Here is a 13,371-nt window from a genome sequence, read left to right on the forward strand (position 1 = left end):
AAGGAAACACTCCCATTTACCATTGCAACAAAAAGAATAAAATACCTAGGAATAAACCTACCTAAGGAGACAAAAGACCTGTATGCAGAAAACTATAAGACACTGATGAAAGAAATTAAAGATGACACAAACAGATGGAGAGATATACCATGTTCTTGGATTGGAAGAATCAACATTGTGAAAATGACTCTACTACCCAAAGCAATCTACAGATTCAATGCAATCCCTATCAAACTACCAATGGCGTTTTTCACAGAAGTAGAACAAAAATTTTCATGATTTGTATGGAAACACAAAAGACCCCAAATAGCCAAAGCAATCTTGAGAAAGAAAAACAGAGCTGGAGGAATCAGCCTCCCTGACTTCAGACTCTACTACAAAGCTTCAGTAATCAAGACAATATGGTACTGGCACAAAAACAGAAATATAGATCAATGGAACATGATAGAAAGTCCAGAGATAAATATGGTCACCTTATCTTTGATAAAGGAGGCAAGAATATACAATGCAGAAAAGACAGCCTCCTCAATAGGTGGTGCTGGGAAAACTGGACAGCTACATGTAAAAGAATGAAATTAGAACACTCCCTCACACCATACACAAAAATAAACTCAAAAAGGATTAAAGACCTAAATGTAAGGCCAGACACTACAAAACTCTTAGAGGAAAACATAGGCAGAACACTATGACATAAATCACAGCAAGACCCTTTTTGACCCACCTCCTAGAGAAATGGAAATAAAAACAAAAATAAACAAATGGGACCTAATGAAACTTCAAAGCTTTTGCACAGCAAAAGAAACCATAAACAAGATGAAAAGACAACCCTCAGAATGGGAGAAAACATTTGCAAATGAAGCAACTGACAAAGTATTAATCTCCAAAACATACAAGCAGTTCATGCAACTCAATATCAAAACAACAAAAAACCCAATCCAAAAATGGGCAGAAAACCTAAACAGACAGCTCTCCAAAGAAGATATACAGACTGCCAACAAACACATGAAAGGATGCTCAACCTCACTAATCATTAGAGAAATGCAAATCAAAACTACAATGAGGTATCACCTCCCACTGGTCAGAATGGCCATCATCAAAAAATCTACAAACAATAAATGCTGGAGAGGGTGTGGAGAAAAGGGAACCCTCTGGCACTGTTGGTGGGAATGTAAATTGATACAGCCACTATGGAGAACAGTATGCAGGGTCCTTAAAAAACGAACTACCATATAACCCAGCAATCCCACTACTAGGAATATACCCTGAGAAAACCATAATTCAAAAAGAGTCATTTACCACAATGTTCATTGCAGCTCTATTTACAATAGCCAGGACATGGAAGCAACCTAAGTGTCCACCGACAGATGAATGGATAAAGAGGATGTGGCACATATATACAATGGAATATTACTCAGCTATAAAAGGAAACGAAATTGAGTTATTTGCAGTGAGGTGGATGGACCTAGAGTCTGTCATACAGAGTGACATAAGTCAGAAAGAGAAAAACAAATACCATATGCTAACACATATATATGGAATCTAAAAAACAAAAAAAAAATGGTCATGAAGAACCTAGTGGCAAGACGGGAATAAAGATGCAGACCTACTAGGGAATGTACTTGGGGACACGGGGAGGGGGAAAGGTAAGCTGGGACAAAGTGAGTGTAGCATTGACATATATACACTACCAAATGCAAAATAGCTAGCTAGTGGGAAGCAGCCGCATAGCACAAGGAGATAAGCTCAGTGCTTTGTGACCACTTAGAGTGGTGGGATAGGGAGGGTGGGAGGGAAATGCAAGAGGGAGGGCATATATGTATACATATCGCTGATTCACTTTGTTATACAGCAGAAACTAACACAACATTGTAAAGAAATTATACTTCAATAAAAATGTTGAAAAAAAAAAAGGAAGTTTGTACCTCTTAATCCCCTATCCCTGTATGGCCCCTCCCCACTTCCCTCTCCCCACTGGTAACCATTAGTTTGTCCTCTATATCTGTGAGTCTGTTCTTTGTTGTTATATTCACTAGTTTGTTGTAATTTTTAGATTCCACACATAAGTATTTGTCTTTCTCTGTCTGATATCTTTCTCTGTCTGACTTATTTCACTTAGCATAATGCCCTCCAAGTCCATCCATGTTGCTGCAAATCCCAATCTTTTTAATGGCTGAGTAGTATTCCATTGTGTGTGTGTGTGTGTGTGTGTGTGTGTGTGTGTGTACACCACATTTTCTTTATCCAATCATCTATGTCTAGAAGTACTAAGGAGGGCTATCTTGCTAGTTGTTCTATCCTGTGTCCTCAAAATGCTCTTTACCTGTATCTTAGTCACCTTTAAAGTGAGAATCTACCTCCTTTCTGGGCACATTGATAGTGTTTAATATCTTGTGTGAAAAACTTGATAAATGCTCAAATTCATTTCAGAACACATCTACCAAGGGAATACTATCATTCTTGCCTTCAGTGGAGGGAAACAGACTCTTAATCTTGTCTTTTGGATTTTTCATTAGCTAATGTCCTTGAGGAAATTTTTCCAATGAAGATAGACTACATTTAGGAATACAGACTAGAATTACTTTTTATTTAAACAAAAATAGGAAAAAGAAGGAAAAAATGTGCTAGCACAGAAGGGCCAACAAACGTGTGAAAAGGAAATTCTGCAAGATGTACACAATCTAAGCCAGGAATTATCTTGACGGCATTTGGTTGGCTGATGTTTCTAGGCTGGCTAATATTTAAGGAATTACCTGAGGTTAAAACAGAAAAAAAAAAAAATCAGTTTTGCTTTCTTGGGAAGAAAATTTGCTTGGCTCTTAAAGTGACCATGTTGGAAAAGTAACCCTTTCCAGCACAATTTTCAGAAAGGTAATGCTGAAATATCAGATATTCTGTTCTTTCCCTGAACCTACATCTAGATGAGGAGCTGTTAATGAGGAATCCATGAATGGGTCTTAGGACCCCAGAACTCCCCAAAAGTATGTGCAAATTATTGTAAGAAGGCATACATATGCTGTGTGCATGTGTGGGCTTTTGGTGAAGGAGGACCACAGTTTGGTCAGATGACAAAGTTTAAGAACCACTATGCCACATTTTAAGCTTTTAAAAAATATCTGTGAAATGAATAGCACAATTTTACAGTAGAAGGAATATTATCTTGGAGCTACAAGATCTAATAACTTTCCCAATACCCACATGAGACACCAAGAACAAAGTTAATTAGATACTTTGAAGCTCAGCTTTCTTCAGTATTTTAAGAATTTTTAAGCATTACCATCAGGTAATAGAGTAAGAACCCCCAATTTAAGAAGGATATTGATAACAATTAACAATGTTTCTCTTAATTTCCAGTGAAGAACTAGTTAATGTGCAGTTGAATTCTAGAGTCCAAATGGCCTCTCTTTGTAGATGAAATACAGTGAAGGAAATGTGCATTCCTTGGTATAAATCCTTAAGAATGTTCTATCTACTGTTGCCAACACTGACACATCTCCAAGGAGCCTTTGAAATAGTGAAAAAATTTGACAAGACAGTTATCTGGAGACTCACACTTTCTTCTCTTAAAAATAAATTTAAAAGTCTAGATAAAGAAAGTTAAGGGTCAAGGTTTAGAATCTGCAGCTCAAGGACTTTACACCCCACCCTCTAAAATATACTCAGATTAAGAAAGTGGCCACAAAGTAGGTGATTGAAAGAGAGACGTGGATATGCCCTCTGATTTTGGATAAAACCAAGGATTAGGCAACTTCAGAAAATTTCACCATGCGATAATTACATCAACTTCTTTTATAGACTAAGAGGGACAGAAACTGGTCGAATTTGAAGTGCTAAAATTCAATCTGTTTACATTTTAGAATGCATCAAACATTAAAAGACATGAGGATGGTAAAGATAAGAAAAAAAGATGACTTATGGGTTTTACTCTGTGTAGGTAGAAGTAAATCTTTCTATTCCCTTTCTCTCATTTTCAGAACATTAGAAGAAGATACTCAGCTTAAATATTTGATCTGGGACAAGGTAAGTTTAAAAACAAAATTTCAAGCTTTCTTATGATTCACTGTGTTCTTCAGGATGGATAGACAAGGGGCATGGTGATTTTTGTTGATGAAAACAACTGAAAAGGTCTTTCCAGCTGAGAAAGACAGCCCTATGGGTAGAATATCCCACAGTGGTTCTCAACTGAGAATCACCAGGTAATCTTTACAAGATGATCAGTATTCACCAGGAAATTCTGATCTTGTCGGGCTTGGATAAGGCCTAGGAAGCAGAATTTATAAGTTTCTTTTGGTGAGTTTTAAAGAGCAGTCAGAATTGAAAACCACTGTTTTAGAAGAAGAAATTTAAGGAGAAAAATCTAATTGCTCTACTCAAGGAAGTTATAAGAATTCTTAGTTTGGGGTTGATAGCTTGAGAGAGAGGGGCTAGGAATTATGGAATTGGATAAAGAAAGAATATAGCCAGAGGGATTAGAAAAGAAAAATGAGTGGATCTCAAAGAATGGCTTAGACTAAGGCCTCTGTGGGGCAGAGGTACAGGAAGAAATTCCCTGCCATGGATGGCCAAGTATCTTCAAAACTCTTGATGTCAAATACTCTACTTTAAGTATCTACTTGTCCTCTGGTATGGTGTAATGTTGCTCTGTTAACCAGTACTCAGAATATACTGTCATACACAATATATTGTCTTGGTGGTATTTTGGAAAGTGGACAAAAGAAATGACATTGAGGGAGATCAAAACATTCCTCAGGAGTGAAGGTAAATAGATAAGGAACCCAGAAAATAAGCAGACTCCCCAGAAAACTTTGGGAGTTTGGGCTAAAGTGTTAAGCTTACTCTAGATCATGAACTGAGAACTTGAGGTTCTTTATTCAGCAATTATGCTAAGTACTTTTGCTTCTGACTATGATGAGAAGACTGGACTACCTCATTCCACCATCAATAACTAGAAAACTGGACTAAATTCATGAAACAACAATATTCAGACACTAGACAGAGAACAGCACAGCCCTGTAATTCCCAAACAAAGGAAAACATATGAGGTGCACCCTAGTTGTAAAATAAACAACTTATTTGGTTTGCACAAGGCTGAGAAAATTTTGAGTTTTGACCAATAAGAGTTGAGAGACCTCACTGAACACTCAGGGCATTTAGTAGAGAGATGCCATAATGGCCACGAGTTAAGAACAGTGTTACACTAGCCAAAGAGTTGACACTTCACTAAACAAGCGTTAATAAAGCTTAAAAACAAGCCTTGGGAGGGTCAAGTTGACCTAGGAGCAAAGTAACTGGCTCCCAGAGCAAAATATGACACTCTTTTCAGGACAAAAGCAAAATGCAGGTACTCGACCAGGTAACAATCATAATACTCAGTTTCAAATTAAAAGATTAGTAGGCGTGTAAAGAAGCATGAAATCAGGGTCCATAAACAGGAGAAAAGTCAATAAAAAGAGCTTAAGAAATGACAGAGATTATGGAATTATTAGGGATTTTAAAACTGCTATTTTAAATATGTTCAGTGATCTAAAGAGAAACATGAACACAATAAAAAGTCAAAACTATATAAATGAATAAAATTTATAGAGTTAAAAAATACAACACTGAATTGGAAAAGTCACTGAATGTACTTAAGAGATTAGACACTGCAGAGGAAAAGATCAGAGTAACTTGAAGTCAGAGTAACAGAAATTGTCTAAACTGAAGCAAAGAGCTACTACGAAAGGCAGAGTAAAATTATTACAGCCTCACTAACCACAGAACAATATCAAGTGATCTAACATGAGTATAATTTGAATCCACTATTCAATTGTGTACTGGTGGTCCTGGTCAGTCTAATAAGGCAATAAAAAAATAAAAAGCAACCAGATTAGAAAGAAAGAAGTAAAGCTATCTTTATTCACAGACAACAGAAAATCCCAAATAATCTACAAAATGCTACTAGAACCACTTGGTGAGTTATTGTATAAAGGTGACTATATATACAAAAATCAATTGTATTTCCATATACTAGCAATGGGCACTTGGAACTCTATGAAGCTCCTAGGGATAAATTTGACAAATGTTATGCAAGACCTGAACACTCCTAAGAGAAATTAATGAAGACTTAAATAAATGAAGAAATAGACCACATTCCTGGATCAGACAATATAATATATTAAAATGTCAATTCTACCCAAATTGATGTCTAAATTCAATATAATTTCAATTAAAATCCTAGCTGACTTTTTTTTAGAAATTGACAAGTGAATTATAAAATTTGATTACATATGAAAAAACCATAGAAAAGTTAAAACAATTTTGAAAAAGTGAGACAAAATTGGAGGACTTCTACTTCCTAAGTTCAAGATTCATTACAAAGCTGTACTAGTTAAAAGACTGTGGTATTAGGGACTTCCCTAGCAGTCCAGTGGTTGAGACTCTGCGCTTCCAATGCAGGGGCCACGGGTTCAATCCCTGGTCAGGGAACTAAGATCCCACATGCCGTGGGGCATGGGGGCATGGCCAAAAAAACAAAACAAAACTGTGGTATGGAAGTAAGCATAGCAATATAGATCAGTAGTAAAGAATACTGATTTTGCAGAAAGTTTATGAGTTAATTCAATGGAAAAAGAATACTCTTTTCCACAAGCGGTACTGAAACAACTGAATGTAAAAAAAAAAAAAGACCACAATTATCTCAAACAACGACAACAACAAAAAAACTTAAAATGGATTACAGCTAAATAAAAAAAAATGAAAATGATATAATTTCTAGAAGAAAACATAGGAGAAAATTTTTGTAAACTTTGGGTAGGCAAGACTTTTGATTACAAAAATCACTCACCATAAAAGGAAAAGATTGATAAATTGGAGCATCATCAAAATTAAAACCTTCTCTTTAAAAGACACTGTCTAGAAAATGAAAAGGCAAACTGAAGGCTGAGAACAGATATTTGGAACATATATTGTAATATCTAACAAGGATTTTCAAAATATGAAAATTTACATCTCAGTAATAAGATGAACAAGCCAATAAAAAGTTGGCAAGGGCTTCCCTGGTGGCGCAGTGGTTCAGAGTCCGCCTGCCGATGCAGGGGACGCGGGTTTGTGCCCCGGTCTGGGAAGATCTCACATGCCGCGGAGCGGCTGGGCCCGTGAGCCATGGCCGCTGAGCCTGCGCGTCCGGAGCCTGCGCTCCGCAACGGGAGAGGCCACAGCAGTGAGAGGCCCGCGTACCAGAAAAAAAAAAAAAAAAAAGTTGGCAAAAGGTTGAACAGACACTTCACAAAGTAATATACTGAAAGGGCCAATAAGCACAAGAAAAAAATGTTCAACATCACTATTCATTAAGGAATGCAAATGATATCACAGTGATACTACACACTCACTGGAATGACTGAAATTTTAAAAGACAGACAATACTGCATATGTACAAGGCGTGAACTTTTCATACATTGTCAATGCAAGTGTTAAATGTATTGTGTTGCTTTGGGAAACAACTTGGCAGTTTCTTGTATAGTTAAACATACACTTACTGTATGACCCAGAAATTCCACTCCAAGGGAAATGTAAATGCTGGTCTACACAAAGGTTTGTATACAGTGTTCACAACAGCTTTATTCATAATAGCCACAAACTGGAAGCAACATACACGTGCATGAAGAAGTGGTATATTCATTCAACAAACTACTATTAGGCAGTTGAAGAAGCATACTGATATACACAACATAGATAAATCTCAAAAATACCATACTGAGCCAGACACAACAGCATTGTGCAATTCTATTTATATGAAACTAATCTTTAGATACAGAAAAGGTGGTCTGGATTGGGTTTTGAGAAGGGAGTTGGCTGCAAAGAGGCATGAGTGAAAAATTAAGGGTAATGAGAATATTTTTTATGCTTACTGTGCTAGAATAACCAAACATATTTCTCAAATCTCATTAAACTGTACAAGTAAATTTGGATTATTTTCTTGTATACAAATTTTACTGCAAAATTGATAAAAGCAAAACAAATATGAGGAGAGATTCTGTCTATAAACTGAGACAGTAAAAAGCAATACACAACCTAGTAGCTAGAGATGCTTAGAAATTCAATCAGTGAGATAACTTGCATCACAAACAAAAGAAATATTTATTAACCTGACTTTGTGTTCTCATTGCAAAATAGGGATCATATAAGTAGCTCTTTCATATGATTTCTCTGAAGATCAAATTAGTCAACACATGTAATGCACTTAGAATAAATCCTGAAGTATTAAGAATTCAATAAAGGTTAGCTATAGTTATCATTGTTAGTACCAAGAGTCGGAAACTATACCAGGCATGGGAAGGGGTACAGTGATAAGCAACATGGATGCCTCCACCTTTGGGACTTAGTTTTTGGTAGTTTTTGGTGAGAAACAAGACCAGACAATTCTCCTCAATCCACAGGGGGGTGTTCTGGGAGACTGGCTAACACACTCTCTCCTTTACAGACATGGAAGCTCTCCAAACTTTGTCCCATGAACATTTATTTTCTGCCTTTCTCTTGGACCACAAACGGGTGGGATTGGCAAATTGTGGGTGTTGCCTATTACCGTTACATAATCTGTACTGTAATCTTATGCACCTTTCTCAGAGAACAATTTATGCAAACTGAAGCAAACTTAGTAACTTTGTTTGAAATTTTACTTACTCTCTATTTTTATGTTGCTCTTAGAGCAAAGTGAGAGAACTTCCCTCAAAAGAGGGAACAGGGCTTCCCCGATGGCGCAGTGGTTGAGAGTCCGCCTGCCAATGCAGGGGACACGGGTTCGTGCCCCGGACCCGGAAGATCCCACATGCCGCGGAGTGGCTGGTCCCGTGAGCCATGGCCGCTGAGCCTGCACGTCCGGAGCCTGTGCTCCCCAACGGAAGAGGCCACAACAGTGAGAGGCCCGCGTACCGCAAAAAAAAAAAAAAAAAAAAAAAAAAAAAGAGGGAACAAAATTACAATCGGATGTTACTGTGGCTCATCACGTCAGCCTCAGGACATATGTTAAAAAGGTCAGGACTCTGACTCTGAAAAAGTCACCTGAGTGTGCCCACTGGTCATAGATTAAAGACAAATGTTTCTGGGTACATCTTCTAAAACCAATGTGCCATGCTATATTAATTGCCTGTAACTAGTACAAAAAAAAAAAAAAATTACCACAAACGAGGTCGTATAAAACACCACAAGTGTATTGTCTCACAGTTCTGGAAACCAGAAATCCTAAATCAAGGTGTGAGCAGGGCCACACTCTCTCTAGAGGCTCTGGGAAGAGAATTCATTTCACATTCTTCTCCTAGCTTCTGGTAATCTCTGGAACTCTTTGATTTATAGATGCTTTACTCCAATCTCTTCACCCATCTTCCCATTGCCTCCTTCTCTGTGTCTTCTTCTCGTTTGTATTTTATAAGGACATTTGTCATTGGACTTAGGCTTACCTGGGTGATCCAGGATGATCTCATCTCAAGATCCTTAATTATATCTGCAAAGACCCTTTTTCCAAATAAGGTTATGTTCACAGGTTTCCACGGATTGGGACATGGACATATCTCTTTGGAAGTCACCATTCAACCCACTACACACGCCATCTTCTTACAGTGCTTGGAATTTTGAGATAATTCCCACGTTCAAGAGAGGACAGAAAGGTAATTCTGGGAAGACTGAATATTACTTAGCATTGCCGGAATGAGAGAATAAAGGAAACAAGGGAAGAACTGAATTTAAGATTCATGAGGGCAGACACTGTGTGTATTACTCACACTTATTCCATAGTGCCTGGCATATAAGAAATTTTTGATAGATTTTTATTACGTCTAAGAATGAATAGATAACTCATGAACTGGTCTTTGTATCTTGGTGTCCTGAAAGAATCAAATCTGGCCTCTCTGAATCACTGAGATTTTGGTAAGGTTCCCAAACAAAGAGACTATAACCAGAAAAGCCTGGGGCTGAGTCCTGGCGGCTTGAGCTGGCAGAACTGCTCCTGGGGATCCGAGTTGGGCTGGGTTGGATGAGAGAGCTAGTCTTGTGGTGGGAGAACAGCTGCAGGGGCCAGGAGACAGGCCAGGCTTCGTGCTGGGTTCTTGGAAAAATGAGTCTCCCTCTCCCAGCTGTCATAAGTACCTCTAATTCCCATGAGTTTCAGTAGCTCCTTTTACAATAAAGCAGCAGTTGAGAATGAGAGATTGTGTCCTTTTTGAAGCTTCCAACAACAGGAAACCATAACTTTAAAAAGCAAAACAACAAAAACTAAGGGGCTTGGAGGAGCATCCCTTCTTCAAATGCTCATCCCCTGGATCTGTGTGCCCAGAGACTCCCTGATTAGCAGGCTTTCATCAGAAGTTACGAGTTACAGGGAAACTTAGTGACGGGGGCAAACGGATAACAGTCAAGAAATTCTTGGAGTGACACTCTTTATGGCCTTACCAGAGACACCTGACCACTCTGCATCTCAATTATTGGCAAATCGGGGACTTGCTTACCCTACAGGGATGCTGTAAGAGCCAATTAGCCGTGGGCAGTGTCACTGGAGATTGAAGGATGAGCGCCATTATATAGTTACAGAGCATTATTACTGTGGCGTGAGTGGAGAATGGAAAGTAGAGGCTTAGCAAGGAAATTCATGGGTCTGCTTTGCAGCAGCTTCCTGTTAAACTGCCAGTAAAGCCTTCCGAATTTATTTCATTCCGCCTGAATGGTGACTTGTATCTAACAGTCTGCAGATGACAGAGAGGAAGAACAAGGAAGCCAAGTCAGGTACGAAACACTGACAGCATGAAATTAGGCACCACAGAAGAGGTTCCTTCTGAAGCTGAATTCCAATCATCCTTTTACATTATATCGAGAATGTGGATTGAGCAAGGGCCACAGGAGGAGTCTGACATGACGTTTGAGAGGAAGGGGTAAATTTTGAAGATGCCTTTCACCTAGAATCACTTGGTAGTGAACTTCAGGGTTTAAACTGGTGTTCATCAACTTGACTTCAGACCCCCGGTAAGAAATGGGACACACAGTTGTCCTGTGAGACCAGACAATGTAGGCTAATCGCTCTGTATGAGCATTTTAATAATGTGTGAAGCCCATTTGGGCTGTACTGAAAAGTTGCCTTAAGAACTGAAATAAAAATATGTAAGCAATTACAGAGCTGCAGGGTTAGTAGTTGAGGGAGAGGGCCTGGAAAAATTAAAGACTGTCTTCAAATCCCAGCCAATACGCCAGGCCCCACCTGGGGACTCTGGCCCCATGCCAGCCCTGATGTGCTCCTTGTGGTGGGCAAAAAAATCAACTTGCATAAGAAAATAGAGGTCCTCAAGCACTGAAAGAACCTAGACTACTAGAACAAAAAACATTTGCTCTACAGAAATCTGATTCTGCCAGTCGACCAAGGAGATTTAGGAATTTAGGAGAAAATCCAAAAACATGCAACGCTCAAGAGTTCTGGAAAACGCTGAAGATTACTGGAGATTGAAAAACCATTCCTGCAATGGAGAATAGGGATACAGGGCATGGGAGGTGATAACGCTCACCATTGTATGAATACCATTCATTCCTTCTGCTTTTATAAGCCTTACGGTTGTTGAGCTCTTATAATATATCAGACACTGTGCTAAATGGTTTAGATATATTAGCATACTTAATTGTTGCAACAGCTCTCTAAGTTAGGAGACTAAAATTATTCCCATTTGAGACATGAGCAAGCTGAGGCTCAGAGAGGTTATGACAATTTCTCACAATCACAGAGTTAACGAGTAACAAATCTGGGACTCCAACCCTGAGATTTTTACCCCAAAGCCCTTGCTTAAGTACTAATACCATTCTCTTTCCTGAAGCATGCACCTTTCTGAGCAAGAAAGCAACTGCTGAATAATTCCTACCCAGGTTTATTGCTCAGATTAAACACGAGAATTGCCCTAAAAACACTCTTAAGAAGATGCTATTGGATTTTGTTGAAAGAAGAGATAGATTCTATTGGGCTGAAGGAAATGGATAAGGCAAAACGTAAGAGAGGAGAGGCAGCCTGGATGTAGAGTGAACTTTTTGCTGGCCTTTTCAGTATGAAGTAATGGCCATCTCATAAAATCCACATAGCAGTCCTATGAAGTATGTAGTAGTTTCCCTATTTTACAAGTGGGGAAGTTGAAGCACAGACATGTTTTAAGTAACCTATCCATAGTCAGTCATCACTACAATGGGAAGAATAACATCTAGAGCCCCACGTTGGAGTCCTGAACTCTAAGGACCTCATTCTTTCTATTACATCACATTGCCTCACAGAGGAAGTATCAGTCAAAGTGGGACTTGTGTCATGTCTAGGGTTTCCACAGGAAGAAAAGAAATTTTAGATGAAGGAGATGGTGAGCTTGAAGATGCAGAGGTGGGAAAGTGCAGAGAATTTTTGGAAAACTATGTCGTCTGTCTAATTTAGATGAATGTGAAGGGTCAGAAGAGACTGGAAAAGAATGGCTTACAAAGTTGTGACAAAGAGTTGTAGACAACAAATTCAGCTTCTTTTTTTTTTTTGCAGTACGCAGGCCTCTCACTGTTGTGGCCTCTCCCATTGCAGAGCACAGGCTCCAGAAGCGCAGGCCCAGCGGCCATGGCTCACGGGCCCAGCCGCTCTGCGGCATGTGGGATCTTCCCGGACCAGGGCACGAACCCGTGTCCCCTGTATCGGCAGGCGGACTCTCAACCACTGTGCCACCAGGGAAGCTCTCAGCTTCTTTAATAAATGTGGGACTACTGATATTTTCTGTTTCATCTTGTGTTAGTTTGGGTAAATTTCATTTTCAAGGAATGTGTTTGTTTCAACATAATTGTGACTAAAGATTGTTTATAATATTCTCTTATTTGTTCACCTAACATCTGTAGAATCGGCAGTGATAATCCTACTATCATTTCTGAAAGCATATTATTATGTTACATTCCTGATCTTCTTTTCTCTACCAGTCTAGCCAGGGGTTTACCAATTCATTAATATTTTCCAAGAACCATTGTTTCACATCGTTAGTTTTCCCTCTTTGTCTGCTTTCCACTTCTTGGATGTTTAGTGTAATAGTTATTAGAAAATCTTCCTTCTTTGTGTTTACTTTGCTTCTCTTTTTCTTGTCTCTTAAAGTAAAACTTAAGTAATTTTAGAACTTTAATTTCTTGATTTTTTTTTTTTTTTTTTTTTTTTTTTTGCAGTACGCGGGCCTCTCACTGCTGTGGCCTCTCCCGTTGCGGAGCACAGGCTCCGGACGCGCAGGCTCAGCGGCCATGGCTCACGGGCCCAGCCGCTCCACGGCATGTGGGAACTTCCCGGCCCGGGGCACGAACCCGTGTCCCCTGCATCGGCAGGCGGACTCTCAACCACTGCGCCACCGGGGAAGCCCTAGAACTTTA

This window comes from Tursiops truncatus, chromosome 17 (assembly GCF_011762595.2).
Source record: "Tursiops truncatus isolate mTurTru1 chromosome 17, mTurTru1.mat.Y, whole genome shotgun sequence".
NCBI lineage: Eukaryota > Metazoa > Chordata > Mammalia > Artiodactyla > Delphinidae > Tursiops > Tursiops truncatus.